At 45.4% G+C, this 19,164-nt stretch overlaps 1 protein-coding gene across 4 annotated transcripts in view; it reads right to left on the reverse strand.

The window, feature by feature from the left end:
* Positions 1-15,797, reverse strand: part of adissp (adipose secreted signaling protein) — a 121,194-nt gene extending 105,397 nt beyond the window's left edge. The window contains exon 1 of one of the 4 annotated variants that reach the window (XM_052010544.1): positions 15,753-15,797. The gene's annotated coding sequence lies outside the window, so the exon portion shown is untranslated. Of the gene's footprint in view, positions 1-15,601; positions 15,724-15,752 lie in introns of those variants that run through there. The other 3 variants (XM_052010543.1, XM_052010541.1, XM_052010542.1) reach the window with 3 other exon arrangements.
* Positions 15,798-19,164: the final 3,367 nt, after the last annotated feature.

Below are 19,164 nucleotides of genomic sequence, written 5' to 3' on the forward strand. Positions count from 1 at the left end.
CCCGGGAACACAAGAGGCTGCAGGGAGGAGTGGACACAGCCTGGTCCATCACGGGCACAGCCCTCCCCACCATTTGCAGCATCTACAGGAGGCACTGCCTCAAGGCGGCGGCATCTACCATCCAAGGACCCCAACCACCCGTGCTATGGCCATCGTCTCGCTGCTACCGAGAGGCAGGAGGTCCAAAAGCCTGAAGTCCCACACCACCAGGTTCAGGAACACCTACTTCCCTACAACCATCAGGTTCTTGAACCGATCTGCACAACCCTAACCCTACCTCAGCAACGGAACACTACAGACCACCTCTTGCACTGCCGTGGACTTGTCTCTAATTGTGTTTTGCATTTGCACTTCTCTTCACCACCTTGTATAATTCACGTACAATTTATATGGACAGTCAGAGACTTTTTGCCCAGGGCGACAATGGCTAACATGGGGGGACATAATTTTAAGGTGACTGGAGGAAGGTATAAGGGGGATGTCAGGGATAGGTTTTTTTTAAAAACACAGAGAGTGGTGGGTGTGTGGAACACACTGCCGGCAGAGGTTGTGGGGACATATACATTAGGGACATTTAAGAGATTCTTAGATAGACACATGAATGATCAAAAAATAGGGGGCTATGTGGGAGGGAAGGGTTAGATAGACCTTAGAGCAAGATAAAATGTCAGCACAACATTGTGGGCCGAAGGTCCTGTACTGTGCTGTGGTGTTCTATGTTCTATGTGCTGAGTCTACGTGCCTATGATACTGCTGCAAGCCAGTTTTTCATTGTACCTGTGCCTCACTGTACTTGTGCACATGACAATAAACTTGACTTGACTCGACTTGAAATGTCAGGCAGGGAGATTATTCTGCACTGAGGATTCCTAAAACACTTACGGATCAGCAGAGTGACTCATTTTTACACAATCACAGAAGAGCATTGTGGAGCACCTTCACCACACAGCCTGCAAATAGGTCAAGGCAGCGACTCACCACCACCCACTGAGACAAGAAGGGGCAGGCAACGAATGCCGCCCTATCCAGCAACCCCCACCCAGTCAGATCATTCCTTTTTAACATCTCAGCAGTCAGTTTGGAAAGGTTGAGCTGGTGCAAAGGCAAATACAATTAAGAAAGGATTTTCCTGTAATTTCTTCCTCAACCGCACAACTCCCCTCAGACAAGAGGCATTTAGGTTCAGAGGTGAACAGCGTAGAAACAGGCCCTTCAGTCCATCTTGTCTGTGCCATCCATCATGCCTATCTATACCACTCCCACTTGCCTGCATTAATTCCATATTCCTCTGTGCCTTGCTCAGTCAGGTACCTGTCCAGATGCCTCTTAAATGTTGTTGGTGTTCCTGCCTCCACCACCTATTCTGGGAGCTCACTCCAGATACTAAATACTCTATGAAACATTTACCCCTTAGATCCCCTTTAAACCTCCCTCTCACCTAAAACAATGCCCTCTAGTTTTAGACACCCCTACCATGGGAAACGGACACTGGCTACCTACCCTATTTATGCCTCACATAATGTTATATACAGTGGCATGAAAAAGTTTGGGCACCCCTGGTCAAAATTTCTGTTACTGTGAATAGCTAAGCGATGACCTGATTTCCAAAAGGTATAAAGTTAAAGATGACACATTTCTTTAATATTTTAAGCAAGATTACTTTTTTTATTTCCATCTTTTACAGTTTCAAAATAACAAAAAAGGAAAAGGGCCCAAAGCAAAAGTTTGGGCACCCTGAATGGTCAGTACCTCGTAACACCCCCTTTGGCAAGTATCACAGCTTGTAAACGCTTTCTGTAGCCAGCTAAGAGTCTTTCAATTCTTGTTTGGGGGATTTTCGCCCATTCTTCCATGCAAAAGGCTTCTTGTTCTGTGAGATTATTCAGCTGTCTTGCATGCACTGCTCTCTTGAGGTCTATCCACAGATTTTCAATGATGTTTAGTGCAATGCTATGACAGCGCCAGCGATCGGGGTTCTGTTCCCGTCGCTGTCTCTAAGGTGTTTGTACATTCTTCCATGTCTGCGTGGGTTTCCTGCAGGTGCTCCGGTTTCCTCCCACATTCCAAAGACGTAAGGGTAGGTTAATTTGGGTTTAAGATGGGCGGCGCGGACTCGTTGGGTTGGAAGGGCCTGTTACCATGCTGTAAATAAAAATTTTTTAAAAATTTAGGTCAGGGGACTGTGAGGTCCATGGCAAAACCTTCAGCTTGTGCCTCTTGAGGTAGTCCACTGTGGATTTTGAGGTGTGTTTAGCATCGTTATCCTGTTGTAGAAGCCATCCTCTTTTCATCCTCAGCTTTTTTTTTACAGACGGTGTGATGTTTGCTTCCAGAATTTGCTGGTATTTAATTGAATTCATTCTTCCCTCTACCAGTGGAATGTTCCCCGTGCCACTGGCTGCAACACAAGCACAAAGCATAATCGATCCACCTCCGTGCTTAACAGTTGGCGAGGTGTTCTTTTCATGAAATTCTGCACCCTTTTTTCTCCAAACATACATTTGCTCATTGCGGCCAGAAAGTTCTATTTTAACTTCATCAGTCCACAGGACTTATTTCCAAAATGCATCAGGCTTGTTTAGATGTTCCTTTGCAAACTTCTGATGCTGAATTTTGTGGTGAGGACGCAGGAAAGTTTGGAAGTTTGGACGCAGTAAAAAAAAAGCTGAAGATGAAAAGAGGCTGACTTCTACAACAGGATAACAATCCTAAACACACCACAAAATCCACAATGGACTACCTCAAGAGGTACAAGCTGAAGGTTGTGCCATGGACCTCACAGTCCCCCGACCTAAACATCATTGAAAATCTGTGGATAGACCTCAAAAGAGCAGTACATGCAAGACAGCCCAAGAATCTCACAGAACTAGAAGCCTTTTGCAAGGAAGAATGGGCGAAAATCCCTCAAACAAGAATTGAAAGACTCTTAGCTGGCTACAGAAAGCGTTTACAAGCTGTGATACTTGCCAAAGGGGGTGTTACTAAGTACTGACCATGCAGGGTGCCCAAACTTTTGCTTCAGGCCCTTTTCCTTTTTTGTTATTTTGAAACTGTAAAGGATGGAAATAAAAAAGTAATCTTGCTTAAAATATTAAAGCAATGTGTCATCTTTAACTTTATACCTTTTGTAAATCAGGCCATCTTTTACTCGCTTAGCTATTCACAGTAACAGAAATTTTGACCAGGGGTGCCCAAACTTTTGCATGCCACTGTACCTCTATCAGGTTACCTCTCGCCTTCTTCGCTCCAAGGAAAACAGAGCCAGCCCATCCAATCTCTCCTTATAACTTAAGCCCTCCGACCCAGGCAATGCCTTTGTGAATCTTTTCTGTACCCTCTCCAGCTTTCCTATAATATGGCAACCAGAATTGCACACAATACTCCAAATATTGATACTACCATTGTAGATGATACTACCATTGTAGGCCGTATCTCAAACAGTGATGAATCGGAGTACAGGAAGGAGATAGAGAGCTTAATGGAATGGTGTCATGACAACAACCTTTCTCTCAATGTCAACAAAACTAAAGAGCTGATCATTGACTTCAGGAAAGGGGGCAGTGTACATACACCAGTCTACATCAATGGCGCTGAGGTCGAGAGGGTTGACAGCTTCAAGTTCCTGGGAGTGAACATCACCAACAGCCTGTCCTGGACAAACCACGTGGATGCCATGGCCAAGAAAGCTCACCAGCGTCTCTACTTCCTCAGGAGGCTAAAGAAATTTGGTTTGTCCCCTTTAACTCTCACCAATGTTACGGACTCAGTGAAAGTCCCTTTAAGATAGAGAGTGTGTGTGTATGTGTGTGTGGGGCGTGCTTACGTCAATAGAAGATAAAGGACGTAATGACGTTGTTGAAGAAGGCGTAAGAAGAAGGAGAGAGAGAGAGAGAAGGGAGAGAGACACCAGCCTGCTTGTTTTCTCTATCGATGGATGAGAAACAATAACTGTGTCTGCCACTGAAATCCATGTATGGAAGTTGGAAGTAATCTGGTGGAGTTCACTTTGTTGCTGACCTGTAGAAGGAAACAGGTATTTGTGTGTGGACGACCACGATTCGGATGCTTTTCGGGGTGAGGAAGTCACTACCGAGTAAACACTGAAGTGTCGTTTGGGTTCCATTGTGGAACATTTGGATTTCGTATTTACTCTCTCTATATTTCTCTACGTCTACGTCTTATCTTCAGACAACGGTGGTTGTTGAAGAAGCCCTTGCTCATGTTTCACCTTATGGCTTGCAGAACTGAACTTTAAGAACCATTCCTGAACTTGGAGTTTGGGACTTTGTCACACACACACAAAGAGTTTAGTTTTGGGGTTAACGTTCGAGGTTTAACATTTTTGAATTCTAACATACTAACATTTTTACTTTTATTTTACGTATTATCATAAGTAGTGATTAATAAAATAGTTTTTAACACTGAATCATGCTCAGTGTGTTTCTTTTGTTGCTGGTTTGTGACACCAACTTTTACCGATGCACCATAAAAAGCATCCTATCAGGATGCATCATGGCTTGGTGCAGCAACTGCCCTGCCCAGGAACGCAAGAAGCTGCAGAGAGTTGTGGACACAGCCCAGCGCATCACGGACACCAGTCTCCCTTCCTTGGACTCTGTCTTTACCTCTCGTTGTCTTGGTGAAGCAGTCAGCATAATCAAAGACCCCACTCACCCGGGTCATTCTTTCTTCTCTACTCTTCCATCGGGTAGAAGATACAGGAGCCTGAGGGCACGTACCACCAGACTTAAGGACAGCTTCTACCCCACTGTGATAAGACTATTGAACAGTTCCCTTATACAATGAGATGGACTATGACCTCACGATCTACCTTGTTGTGACCTTGCACCTTATTGCACTGCACTTTCTCTGTAGCTGTGACACTTTATTCTGTACTGTTACCTTTTTTTTACCTCTACTACATCAATGCACTCTGTACTACCTTGATGTAACTGCACTGTGTAATGAATTGACCTGTAAGATCGGTTTGTAAGACAAGTTTTTCACTGTACCTCGGTACAAGTGACAATAATAAACCAATACCAATACCAAAGTACAGCCCAATCAATGTTTTGTACAACTGTAACATGATGTCCCAACTCTTATACTCAATGCCTCGGCCAATGAAGGCAAGAATGCCATACGCCTTCCTCACCACCCTGTATACCTGTGTTCACTTTCAGGGACTTGTGCCCCAAGGTCTCTCCTGCCATTCGTGGAGTATGTCCTACCCACGGTTTATCTTCCCAAAATGCATCACTTTACACGCGTCGGAGTTAAATTCCATCTGCCATTCCTTGGCCCACTTTCCTAGTTGATCTAGATCCTGTAACCACTGCGACTTCTCAACACACTAAATGGTTACAAGGTACCCTTTCCAATCCCACAACCCAAGTCTTGTCAATTTCAACATGACGCCAAACAGAATGAAGGCTGGATTGAAAACACTGCCTTGAACAAAAAGCCCATTCAAGACCCGATGACAAGGCTCTGGGTTTCACCAGCTGTGAAGGATCCAAATTGGACACACGTTGTCTCTTACTGAGCAAGAGGCAAACCAAACCTTCTCTGCCTGTGGATGCAGTAACCCAGTTCAAACAATGCACCACATCCTACCCTCACGCCAATTCAAATGGAGATATTGGTGAAAAGGCAACCATAATAACAGCCTACCAACTACTTATGTGCCAGCCATTCCCAAGGCAATGAGTGAGCAAAAACTTTTGATTTTAAATGCAGCACATGGTTCTTATTTACTTATTACCACACAGGAGGCCATTCAGTACAGCAATTCCAATAGCCCCTCTTATTATTGCTCTGTAGCTTGTCCTGGTCAAACTACGTAGATGCCACGGCCAAGAAAGGTCACCAGTACCTCTACTTTCTCAGAAGGCTAACAAAATTTGGCATGTCCCCGTTGATCCTCACCTATTTTTATCTACGCACCATAGAAAGCATCCTATCCTGATGTATCACGGTGTGGTATTGCAACTGCTCTGCCCAAGACCACAAGAAATTGGAGAGGGTTGTGGATATAGCTCAGTCCATCATGAAAACCAGCCTCCCCTCCAATGATTCCCTCTACACTTCCCACTGCCTTGGGAAAGCAGCCAATATAATCAAAGACCCCTCCCACCCCCTCCCATCAGATAGAAGATACAAAAGATTGAAAACATATACCACCAGGTTCAAGGACAGCTTCTATCCCACTTGTAAAACTCTTGAATGGACCTCTTATATGATAAAGATGAACTCTTGACCATGCAGTCTACTTCGTCATGGTCCTTGCATCTTATTGTCTACCTGCACTGCACTTTTGCTGTTACTGTAACACTCTATTCTGCATTCTTTTCCTTTTGTACCACCTCAATGTACTTATGTTTTGAAATGACCTGTCTGGATGGCATGCAAAACAAAGTTTTTCCACTGTATCTTGGTACATGTGACAATAATAAACCAATTACCTCTGCAACATGTTCTCTTTCACACATACCATCAAGTCCCCTGTAAATTTTTTGCTACTAATCTACACTATGGGGTACTTTAGCAATTCATCTATCAGCATTTCTTTGGAAGCACCTAACAGAAAACCACACAGTCACAAAGACAATATGCAAACTCCACATAGACAGTACCCAAGGTCAGAATCGAACCCAGGTTGCTGGAGCAGTGAGGTTGCAGGTAGGTTCCATTGTGGCCGACAGGAGGGAATTGGATAAGTGCATGGCAAGGACAAAATTGCAAGGCTATGGAGAAAGGGCCAGAACGAGAGAATTGCTCTGACAGAGTGCCAGCACCGACACGATGGGCCGAATAGCCTTCTTCTATTGTAACTTTTTTTTGCTTCTATGATCCCAGGAAATAGCAGACGGTGGACCCTTGTGATGTCCCAGTCTACCATAGCCCCTAGACTTGTGCTCCCTGCATGCAGCCAAACAATTTAGTCTCTATCCTCAAAATGGGGAAGAACTCTACAAAGCTCTCCCCTCCTCTCACCCTACCGGTCACAGGGATCATAGAACATACATACAACACAGAACAGTACAGCACAGGCCCTTTGGCCAATGACGTCTGTGCCAAACACAATGCTAAATTAAACTAAATCTCTTCTGCCTCTAAATGATCCCTATCCCTCCATATTCATGTGTCTAACAGCCACTGGCTCCACCATGACCCCTGGCATCTACCACTCTGTGTAAAAAAAAACTTGCCCCACACATCTCCATTGAACTTTTCCCCTCTCACCTTAAAAGCATGTCCTGTAGTATTCGACATTTCTACCCTGGCAAAAAGATTCTGTCCGTCTTCCCTATCTATTCCTCTCATAATTTTATAAACTTCTATCAGGTCTCCTTCAGCCTCCAATGCTCCAGCGAAAACAATGCCAGTTTGTCCAATCTCTCCTTATAGCTCATACCCTCAAATCCAGGCAGCATCCTGACGAAATTCTTCTGCACCCTTTCCAAAGCCTCTGCTTCCTTTCTGTAATGGGCCGACCAGAATTGCACACAAAAGTGAAGCCTAACCGAAGTTTTATATAGCTGCAACATGTACATAGAACACTACAGCACAGTACAGGCCCTTCGGCCCACAATGCTGTGCTGACATTTTATCCTGCTCTAAGATCTATCTCAACCTTCCCTCCCACATAGCCCTCCATTTCTCTATCATTCACGAGTCTCTTAAATGTCCCTAATGTATCCGCCCTCACAATCTCTGCAGGGAGTGCGTTCCATGCACCCACCACTCTCTGTGTAGAAGACTTACCCCTGACATCCCCCTTATACCTTCCTCCAATCACCTTAAAATTCTGCTCCCTCATGTTAGCCATTGTCGCCCTGGGAAAAAGTCTCTGACTGTACTCGATCTATGCCTCTTATCATCTTGTACACCTCTATCAAGTCCCCTCTCATCCTCCTTCTCTCCAAAGAGAAAAGCCCTACCTCGCTCAACCTATCCTCATAAGAAGATGTAACATGTAATATTAAGGACATTTATTGTAAGTATCTTAACAAAATAAGTCCCCACTCCCTCCCCTCCCCCACCTCAGATACTCTGACAAGCAACCTTGACCTCTCAGATCTCCTAGACCTTTATTGGATTCCTTTGCACATAACTGATCAGAGGACCCATTCGCAAATGGCACAGAGTCAGCTTGGTAGCTGGTGTGTGTTATTTTTGAGGACTGAAGCAAGCAGACGAATTGTCAGAATCTTCCATACTGGAAATAGACAGGACAATTAACAGAGTCGAGACAAATCCTAAAAATATAGCCATCTATAAACAGCCTCTGCCTAATGTTTTAAACTCAGCATAGAACAGCTGGCCTTTTGTTTGTTCTGGGATCACTGGTGTCCCTGTCAAGGTTGGAGTTATTTCACGTCCCCAGCTGTTGCAAAAAGGAGGATGAGCCTTCTCTCTCTCGATATCAATGAGCCAGACACAGACTGGGCGTCCGCTTTGCCGAGCACCTGCACTCCGCCCACCGTGGCGGTCTGGATCTAGAACACAGTACAGCACAGTACAGGCCCTTCGGCCCACAATGTTGTGCCGACATTTTATCCTGCTCTATCTAACCCTTCCCTCCCACATAGCTCCCTATTTGTCTATCATTCATATGTTTATCTAAGTCTCTTAAACGTCCCTAACGTATCTGTAGGAGTGTAGGAGACTGAGTGGTGATCTTACGGAGATGTATAAAATCATGAGGGGCATAGATAGGGTGAATGCACTCGGTCTTTTTCCCAGGGTTGGAGAATCAAGAACTGGAGGGCAGAGGGTTAAGATGAGTGGGGAGAGATTTAATAGGAACTTGAGGGGCAACTTTTTTTACACCAAGGGTGAGACGGGTGTGGGATGAGCTGCCAGAGGAAGTGGTTGAGGCAGGTACAATGACAACTTTTAAAAGATCTCCCGATTGTCAACCATTTTAATCCCCCTCCCCACTCACACACCGACATGTCTATCCTCAGCCTTCTCCACTGCTGAGGTGAGGCTAAACACAAACTGGAGGAACCTCATATTCCACCTGGGTAGTCTACAATCCGATGGTATGAACATTGAATTCTCCAACTTCCAGTAAACTGCTTGCCCTCTGTCCCTTTTCTCTCTCCTCCTGATCGCCATCATCCTGCCCCTTTCCCTTCCACCCTCTCTCTGCCCATCATCCACACACTCCTCCCACTGGTTCCCCCCCCTCCCATCTGCCCTCCCCACCTCCCTCCCTCGATACCATGCTCCTTCTTCCATCAGATGCCCTTTGCCTCCACCTATCACCTCCTGGTACTATTCCCACTCTCCTATCCCCCATCTGCCCATCACCCCTCCTCACCTGGATCCACCTATCGCCCGCCAGCTCTTGCCTTGTCTCCACCCCTTCCCTGCGCCTCTTTATACTGGCTACCTCCTTTCAGTTCAGATGGTCTCGACCCAATATGTCAACTGTCCATTTCCCTCCATAGACGCTGCCTGACCCGCTGAGTTCCTCCAGCGTTTTGTGTGTTGCTCCAGATTCCAGCCTCTGCTGTCTCCTGCATCTGTAGGATGCGCCTTCTGCCTGAACCATTTAACCCCGACAAGTGTGAGGTGATGAACTTTGGGAGGGCAGGACAAGGGTAGAACATGGCAGGGCCCCAGGGAGTGCTGATGAACAGAGGGACCTTGGGGTACGTCCATAGATCCTTGAAAGTGGTAGCGCAGGTGGAGAGGTGGCGAGGGAGGCATGTGGGATACTTGCCTTCATCAGCCATGGCATAAGTCATTAGTTAAGCCATACCTGGAGGACTGTGTGCATTAATGTCACCACACTATAGGGAGGAGGTGATTCTGTTGGAGAAGGTGAAGAGGAGATTCACCAGAGTAATAGAGAAACAAAGGACTGCAGATGCTGGAATCTGGATGAAAAACTCATCTCGCCTCCCCTCGTTTGTCCACCTATCACTGCTCTGCTTTTCCCTCCTATATATTGGGCTTCCCCTTTTCCTATCTTCAGTCCTGAAGAAGGGTCCTGACCCGAAACATTGACTGCCTGCTTTTCTCCATGGATGCTGCCTGGCCTGCTGAGTTCCTCCAGCATCATCGTGTTTTTCACCAGAGTATTGCTTGGATTGGAGCATTTCAGTTACAAGGAGAAGATGGGATAGGCTGAGACTGTTTTCCCTGGAGCAGAGGAGGCTGAGGGGTGACCTGACAGAAGTTCATAAGATTATGAGGAGCAGCAAATAATCTGCTGGAGAAACTCAGTGGGTCGAGCAGCATCTGTGAGGGGAAAGGGACTGTTGACCTTTCGGGTTGAAACCCTGCATCAGGTCTGAGAGTGGAGAGGAGAGATGGGCAGTATAAAGAGGAGAGGGGGAGTGGTGAGACAGGAGTGTGAGGTGATTAGTGGACTGAGGAGGGGTAAAAGACGACAGGCAAGTTGTGCCAGGTGGGGGAGGATTTTTTCCCCCAGGGTTGGGGAATCAAGAACCAGAGAGCATAGGTTGAAGGTGAGTGGAGAAAGATTTAATAAGAACCTGAGGGGCAACTTTTTTTTTAATATACTCAATGGGTGGTACGGACGTGGAGTGAGCTGCCAGAGGAAGTGGTCGAGGCAGGTACATTAACAACTTTTAAGAGGCAGTTGGACAGGTACATGGATAGGAAAGGTTAAGGTGGTTATGGGCCAAATACTGGCAAATGGGACTAGCTTGGATGGAGCATCTTGGTTGGCATGTCAGGGATAAGTTTTTTTTTACACAGAGAGTAGTGGGTGCGTGGAATGCACTGCTGGCAGAGGTTGTGGGGGCAGGTACATTGGGGACATTTAAGAGACTCTTAGACACATGAATAATAGAAAAATAGGGGGCTATGTGGGAGGGAAGGATTAGATAGATCTTAGAACAGGATAAGATTTTGGCACAACATTGTGGGCCGAAGGGCCTGTACTGTGCTGTAGCATTCTATGTTCTATGTTTATGGACCCGTTGGGCTGAAGGGCCTATTTCCGTGCTGTAGAACTTGTATAACCTGTAAACCTTGGCCACGGCCAAGAAAGCTCACCAGTACCTCTACTTCCTCAGGAGGCTAAAGAAATTTGGTTTGTCTCCTTGGACTCTCACCAACTTTTACAGATGCACCATAGAAAGCATCCCATCGGGATGTATCACGGCTTGGTACGGCAACTGCTCTGCCCAGGACTGCAAGAAACTGCAGAGAGTTGTGGACACAGCCCAGCACATTATGGACACCAGCCTCCCCTCCTTGGACTCTGTCTTTACTTCTCGCTGTCTTGGTGAAGCAGCCAGCATAATCAAAGATCCCACCCACCCAGGACATTCTCTCTTCTCTCCCCTCCTCTTCCTTCAGGTAGAAGATACAGGAGCCTGAAGGCACGTATCACCAGACTTAAGGACAGCTTCTACCCCACTGTGATAAGACTATTGAACAGTTCCCTTATACAATGAGATGGACTATGACCTCACGATCTACCTTGTTGTGACCTAGCACCTTATTGAACTGCACTTTCTCTGTAGCTGTGACACTTTACTCTGTACCGTTATTGTTTTTACCTGTACTACATCAATGCACTCTGTACTGACTCAATATATCAATGTAACTTTGTAATGAATTGACCTGTACAATCGGTTTGTAAAAGCTTTTCACTGTACCTCGGTACAAGTGACAATAATAAACCAAAACCAATACCAACACGTACGGCATGATCTGTCTGGATGGCACGCAAACAAAGCCTTTTCATTGAATCATGGTACACGTGACAATAATAAACCAATACCAAAAACCAGCACTGTCAGTGACGTCCATGTCCTCTGAACAAAAAAATCAAAGTATCTGGAGATTTGTATTGCTAGAAGTCTCAGCCAACCATTGCTAGGACAGAGTTTCAACTTTGGCACTCTCACCTTCAATGCAATATGTCCAATAATCAACAGATCCACCTCAGACTTCGGGACACACAATCAGGCCAGTCAATACTTTGGTGCAGCTCTTCCTCAATATCAGAGCTCAGCCTATTCAATCTCTCTCCATAATCTTTCCAGCATGGCTTAGAACCATAGAACAATACAGTACAATACAGGTCCTTCGGCCCACCATGTTGTTTCGACCTTTAAACCTCGCTTAAGACTATCTAACCCCTTCCTCCCACATATCTCTCTATTTTAAATTCCTCCATATGCTTATCTAACAATCTCTTGAAATTTGACCAGTGTACCTGCCTCCACAGCCACCCCAGGCAGCGCATTCCACGCCCCAACCACTCTCTGGGTGAAAAACCTTCCTCTGATATCTCCCTTGAACTTTCCACCCATTACTTTAAAGCCATGCCCTCTTGTATTGGGAAGAGGCTTTGTGAAGGGCAGGTCATGTCTTACAAACTTGATTGAGTTTTTTTTTGAGAACATGACAAAAGTGATTGATGAGAGTCAGGCAGTTCACGTCATCTACATCAACTTTAATAAGGCACTTGACAAGGTCCCTCATGGTTGGCTGATCCAGAAGATCAAGATGCATGGGATCCACGGTGACTTGGTATTTTGGATTCATAATTGGTTTGCCCATAGAAGACAGGAGGTAGTGCTGGAAGGGTGTTATTCCAGCTAGAGGTCTGTGACCAGTGGGGTCCTGCAGTGATCCGTGCTTAGACCTTTGCTGTTTGTGATATCTATAAATGACTTGGATGAAAATGTAGATGGGTGGATTAGTATATTTGCAGATGACGCAACGATTGTTGTGGAGAGTGAAGAGTGTTATCAAAGTATACAGCAAGATATAGATCAATTACAGATATGGGCAGAGAAATGGCAGATGGAGTTTAATCCCAGCACGTGCAAGGTGTTGCACTTTGGGAGATCTAATGTTAGGGGGAAGTATACAATTAATGCCAGGAGCCTTAACAGCATTGTTTGGATTGGAACATTTCAGTTATGAGGAGAGACTGGATAGGCTGGGACATATACAGAGGGATCTTGGGGTCCAGGTTCATAGGTCCTTGCAAGTAGATAAGGTAATAAAGAAAGTGTATGGCATACTTGCCTTCATTGGTTAGGGCATTGAGTACAAGAGTCAGGAGGTCACGTTGCAGCTGTATAAAACTTTGGTTAGGCCGCATCTGGAGTATTGTGTGCAGTTCTGGTCGCCCCATTACATGAAGGATGTGGAGGCTTTGGAGATGGTGCAGAAGGATGCTGCCTGGAATAGAGGGTATGAGCTATATGGAAAGGTTGGACAAATGGGTTGTTTTCCCTGGAGCATCGGAGGCCAAGGGGAGACCTGGTAGGTCTATAAATTATGAGGGGCACAGATAGGGTAGACAGTCAGAATCTTTTCTCCCCAGGGTAGAAATATCAAATACTACAGGACGTGCATTTAAGGCAAGAAGGGGAAAGCTTAAAGGAGATGTGCAGGGCAAATTTTTCTTTTTTATTTTACACACAAAGAATGCAACGGGCTGCCAGGGTCAGTGGTGGAAGCAGATGTGATAGTGATATTTAAGAGGCTTTTAGATAGATGAATATGCAAGGAATGGCAGGATATGGATCACGTGCAGGCAGAGGATATGGCTTCATGTTCAGCACAGATATCGTGGGTCGACAAACAGTACAGCACAGGAACAGGTCCTATGTTCTTTTAACTGAAGTTCTCCAGTCCAGGCAACATCCTGGTGAAACTCCTCTGTCCGCTCTCCAGCACAATCACACCCTTTCTATAGTGTGCAACCACAACTGCACACAATACTCCAAGTACGGTCCAACCAGTGTTTTGTAAAGTTGCAACATAGCGTCCCAACTCTTATATTCCACGGCCCAACCTACGAAGGCAAGCAGGCCATATGCCTTCTTCACCATCTTATTGACCCGTGTTTAGGCAACTATGAACATGGACCCCTCGGTCTCTGTTCATCAACCTTCCTTAGCGCCCTACCATTTACTGCATAGTACATAGTTTGGCTGTTTTTTTTAAACATATTCATTCTTGAGGGTCTGGGTATTACTGCTAAGGCCTGGATTTATTGCCCATACCTAATTGCCTTAGAACTGGGGGGGGGTGGGCAGGGTTGCCAGGCTATGTTTTTGTCAACCAACCTGGTATGCCTGGAGTCACCTACAGGCCAAATTGGGTAAGGGTGTGCAGATTTCTTCCCCTGAAGGACATCAGTGAAACAGTTTAGACAACAATCCATTGAAGATACGACCAATCTGTGCATTATACAGTAAATGGGAGGGCAGTAAGGAACGTCGATGAACAGTGGGGTCCGAGTCCAGAGTTCCCTGAACGTGACAACACAGCTCCATAGGGTAGTGAAGGCAGCTTTGGGCATGCTTACCTTCATAGGTCAAGGGATAGACTATAAGAGTTTTGTGGTCACCATAATTTAAAAGAAAAACTCTGGATGATTAAATGATTTTAAATTCCACAGCTCGGCTTAGATCAAGCCTCTGAGTTACAAATCTGGTAACCGCACCACTGCACCTAACAGAAACTAGTCTTCATTGGTTATAAAGTCCTTTCAGATATCCTGTGACATTGTAAGTGGCTGGGCAAACACACCCTGATTGTGCAGAGACATGATTATCTAATCAGATCAGTGACCTCCAGGTCTGGCTGTTCCACACACACTGTCAGGGCAAGCTAAGGCACCAGACATACAAGCACACTGCAGAAAAGACAGGCAGGTACAATTACAATACTTAAAAGCCTGAAGACCCACACTAAACAATTCAGGAACAGCTTCTTCCCCTCCACCGTCAGACTTCTGAACAGTCCATGAATACTACCTCATTATTCCTTTTTGTTTTGCACTATTTATACATTTTTGTAATATATAACTTTTATGTCTTTGCACTGTACTGCTGCTGCAAAATGGCAAATTTCATATCATACAAGTCAGTGATAATAAATCTGATTCTGAAGACATATGGACGGGTACATGGATAGGAGAGGTTCAGAGGGATATGCACCAAATGCAGGCAATGGGATTTGTGTAGCTAAGCATCTTGGTCAGTACGGACAAATTGGGCTGAAGGGCCTGTTTCAGTGCTGTATAACTCTATAAATCTAAAGTTTCTAATAATATTTTTAAAAAGAATGTAGAAGCTGACAGAGTAGCTTGTGACTGCCTGTTGTGAAATGATAAGGCACTTCCTAAAGAAAGTAACAACTGAATATTGTGAAAGTATGAAGGAGGCACTATTTCCCACTGGATAAAGGCAAATTCAATTTCAATACCAGTTCAGGACTGGCACGGCCAGGAGGTTCAACAGAAACAAAACATGGAGCTTTTCTAAAACATACTTTGTTGTTGTAGTTTATTTAAAACATTTTTAAAATTTTATTTACAGCGTGGTAACAGGCCCTTCCGGCCCAACGAGTCCGCGCTGCCCATTTTAAACCCAAATTAACCTACCCATACGTCTTTGGGTTTGTTAACTGTTAACCAAAACTGACTTATCAAAATCAGACTGTTAACCAAAAATATGCTGGAATGAAATTAAGAGCATGCTACTTCTGCCTTGATTTTACTAATCACAAATTTCACCACACATGTCGGTGATAATACACCTGATTATGTTGGGCTTGTAAAGATACTGCACACTTCAAATACCTCTCACTTTAGTTTTTCAGCAATATAAAGGAGTTCAAATGATTCATTCCAGTTTCACGTGACTGCAAATCATCCCTGGCTTGTGCACGGCAACACCGCACTTTCCAAAAACTGCATGCTACTGAGCCATTGAAGGATCTCAAACACTCACATACGCTGCTCTGCCCGTGAAGTCAGTGCGGAAGGATTGACCAGAGAGTGTAGCTCTCTGAAACAACACTTCCGCATTCTCGTTGATTGACGTGTCCAGGGACAAGTTCCATTGCCTTACGACATGACGCCAACAACGCTGATTGGCTGTAGACCACAGGTCCTCCACCTCTCACCTCCCTCCCTTTGCACTGTGCAGCTCAGAAATGAGAATGTGCAGTGCAGAAAGTTTTGTATTAACTTTCTTGCACGTTTCAACGCTCTTCCATAAATGAATGCAGGTGTGCATTGTGCACAGGCCTGTATGTTTGTACACGAATGCAATGCGAGTCTTTGGCAAGCAGATTCACTCGGAAGGTGTAAGCTCTAGGTTAGGATTCAAGAATTATGTTCACAAAGATCTTGGCTGATAATTGGGAAAAAACTGATGTTCAGAAGGACTGGGTGTTTTTGTAGTTGGCATATGGAAGGAGATGTCAGAGGAAGCTGTGGAGGTGTCTACACCATAGAACAGTACAGCACAATACAGGCCCTTCGGCCCACCGTGTTGTGCCAACCTTCAAACCACACCTAAGACTATCTAACCCCTTCCTCCCACATATCCCTCTATCTTAAATTCCTCCATATGCTTATCTAACAATCTCTTGAACTTGACCACCGTATCAGCCTCCACCACCACCCCAGGCAGTACATTCCATGCACCAAGCACTCTCTGGGTGAAAAACCTCCCTCTGACATCTCCCTTGAACTTCCCACCCATTACCTTGAAGCCATGGCCTCTTGTATTGAGCATTGGTGCCCTGGGAAAGAGGTGCTGGCTGTCCACTCTATCTATTCCTCTTAATATCTTGGATACCTTTATCATGTCTCCCCTCATCATCCTCCTCTCCAATGAGTAAAGCCCCAGCTGCTTTAGTCTCTCCTCATAATCCGTACTCTCTAATCCAAGCAGCATCCTGGTAAATCTCCTCTGCACCCTCTCCAACACCTCCACATCCTTCCTATAATGAGGCAACCAGAACTGGACACAGTACTCTAAGTGTGGTCTAACCAGAGTTTTGTAAAGCTGCATCATCACTTCGCGGCTCTTAAACTCGATCCCACGATTTATGAAAGCTAACATCCAATAAGCTTTCTTAACTACCCTATCTACCTGTGAGGCGACTTTCAGTGATCTGTGGATATGAACCCCCAGATCCCTCTGCTCCTCCACACTACCCAGAATCCTGCCATTAACCTTGTACTCCGCCTTGGAGTTTGTCCTTCCAAAGTGTACCACCTCACACTTCTCTGGATTGAACTCCATCTGCCACTTGTCAGCCCAGCTCTGCATCCTATCAATATCCCTTTGTAAGCTTCGACAGCCCTCCACACTATCCACAACACCACTGATCTTTGTGTCATCTGCAAACTTGCTAACCCAGCCTTCCACCCCCTCATCTAAGTCATTAATAAATATCACAAAAAGTAGAGGTCCCAGAACCGATCCCTGTGGGACACCACTAGTCACAGCCCTCCAATCCGAATGCACTCCCTCCACCACAACCCTCTGCTTTCTACAGACAAGCCAATTCTGAATCCACACGGCCAAGCCTCCCTGGATCCCTTGGCCTTTGACCTTCTGAAGAATCCTACCATGTGGAACCTTGTCAAATGCCCTACTAAAATCCATGTAGACCACACTACTGCACTACCCTCATCAATCTTCCTGGTCACCTCCTCAAAGAACCCTATCGGGCTTGTGAGGTAAGATCTTCCCTTCACAAAGCCATGCTGGCTGTCCCTAATCAGTCCATGATTCTCTAAATGTTCATAGATCCCATCTCTTAGAATCCTTTCTAACAGCTTACCCACCACAGACATAAGGCTCACCGGCCTGTAATTCCCTGGACTATCCCTACTACCTTTTTTGAATAAGGGGACAACATTTGCCACCCTCCAATCCTCCGGTACCATCCCCGTGGACAATGGGGACTCAAAGATCCTAACCAACAGTTCAGCAATCTCCTCCCTTGCCTCACGAAGCAGCCTGGGGAATATTCCATCAGCCCCCGGGGACTTATCTGTCCTAATATTTTCTAACAACACCAACACATCCTCTCTCTTAATATCTACATACTCTAGAACATTACCCTTACCAACACTGTCCTCAGCATCATCAAGACCCCTCTGCTTGGTGAATACTGAAGAGAAGTATTCATTGAGAACCTCACCCACTTCCACAGCTTCCAGGCACATCCTCCCACCTTTGTCTTTAATCGGACCTACCTTTACTCTCGTCATCTTTCTGCTCTTCACGTACGAGAAAAAGCCTTGGGATTCTCCTTAATCCTACTCGCCAAAGCCTTTTCATGTCACTCTCCTCAGCCCCTTCTTAAGTTCCCTCCTTGCTACTCTATATTCCTCACGAGCCCTGTCTGATCCTTGCTGCTTACACCTTATGTATGCTGCCTTCTTTTTCCTACCTAGTTGTTCCACCTCTCTCGTCACCCACGGTTCCTTCACCCTGCCATTCCTTCTCTGCCTCACCGGGACAAATTTATCCCTAACATCCTGCAAAAGATCCCTGAACATCGACCACATCTCCATCGTACATTTCCCTTCAAAAATTTCATCCCAATTTACACTCCCAAGTTCTCACCTTATAGCCTCATAATTCACCTTTCCCCAATTAAATATCTTCCCGTCCTCTTTGCTCCTATCCCTGTCCATAACAATTCTAAAGGTTGTGGAGCAATGGTCACTGTCCCCCAGATGCTCACCCACCAATAGATCTGTCACCTGTCCCGGTTCATTACCTAAAACTAGATCTAATGTAGCATTCCCTCTAGTCGGCCTGTCAACATACTGTGTCAGGAATGTGTCCTGGACACACTTAACAAACTGCACCCTGTCTAAACCCTTTGCACTACGTAGGTGCCAATCAATATTTGGAAGGTTGAAGTCTCCCATTATAATAACCCTGTTATTTTCGCATCTTTCCAAAAACTGCCTCCCAATCTGCTCCTCAGTATCCCTACTGCTACCGGGCGGCCTATAGAATACTCCCAGGAGGGTAACTGCCCCTTTCTTTTTCCTAACTTCCATCCATATTGACTCTAGAGAGGATCCTTCTACATTATCTACCCTTTCTGCAGCTGTAATAGTGTCCCTGACCAGTATCACCACCCCTCCTCCTCTTCTCCCCACCTCCCTATCCCTTTTAAGCACTGAAAACCAGGAATATTCAATATCCATTCCTGCCCTGATGTCAGCCATGTCTCTGTAATAGCCACAATATCGTAGTCCCATGTACTTATCCAAGCTCTCAGTTCTCAGTTCATCTCCCTTATTCCAAAACAAAATGGGAATTGACAGATGTCTACGTACATTACTTGTACAAAGAAGAAATCTAATGAAGACACAAGAGAACG

Source organism: Pristis pectinata, chromosome 2, assembly GCF_009764475.1.
Source record: "Pristis pectinata isolate sPriPec2 chromosome 2, sPriPec2.1.pri, whole genome shotgun sequence".
Taxonomy (NCBI): domain Eukaryota; kingdom Metazoa; phylum Chordata; class Chondrichthyes; order Rhinopristiformes; family Pristidae; genus Pristis; species Pristis pectinata.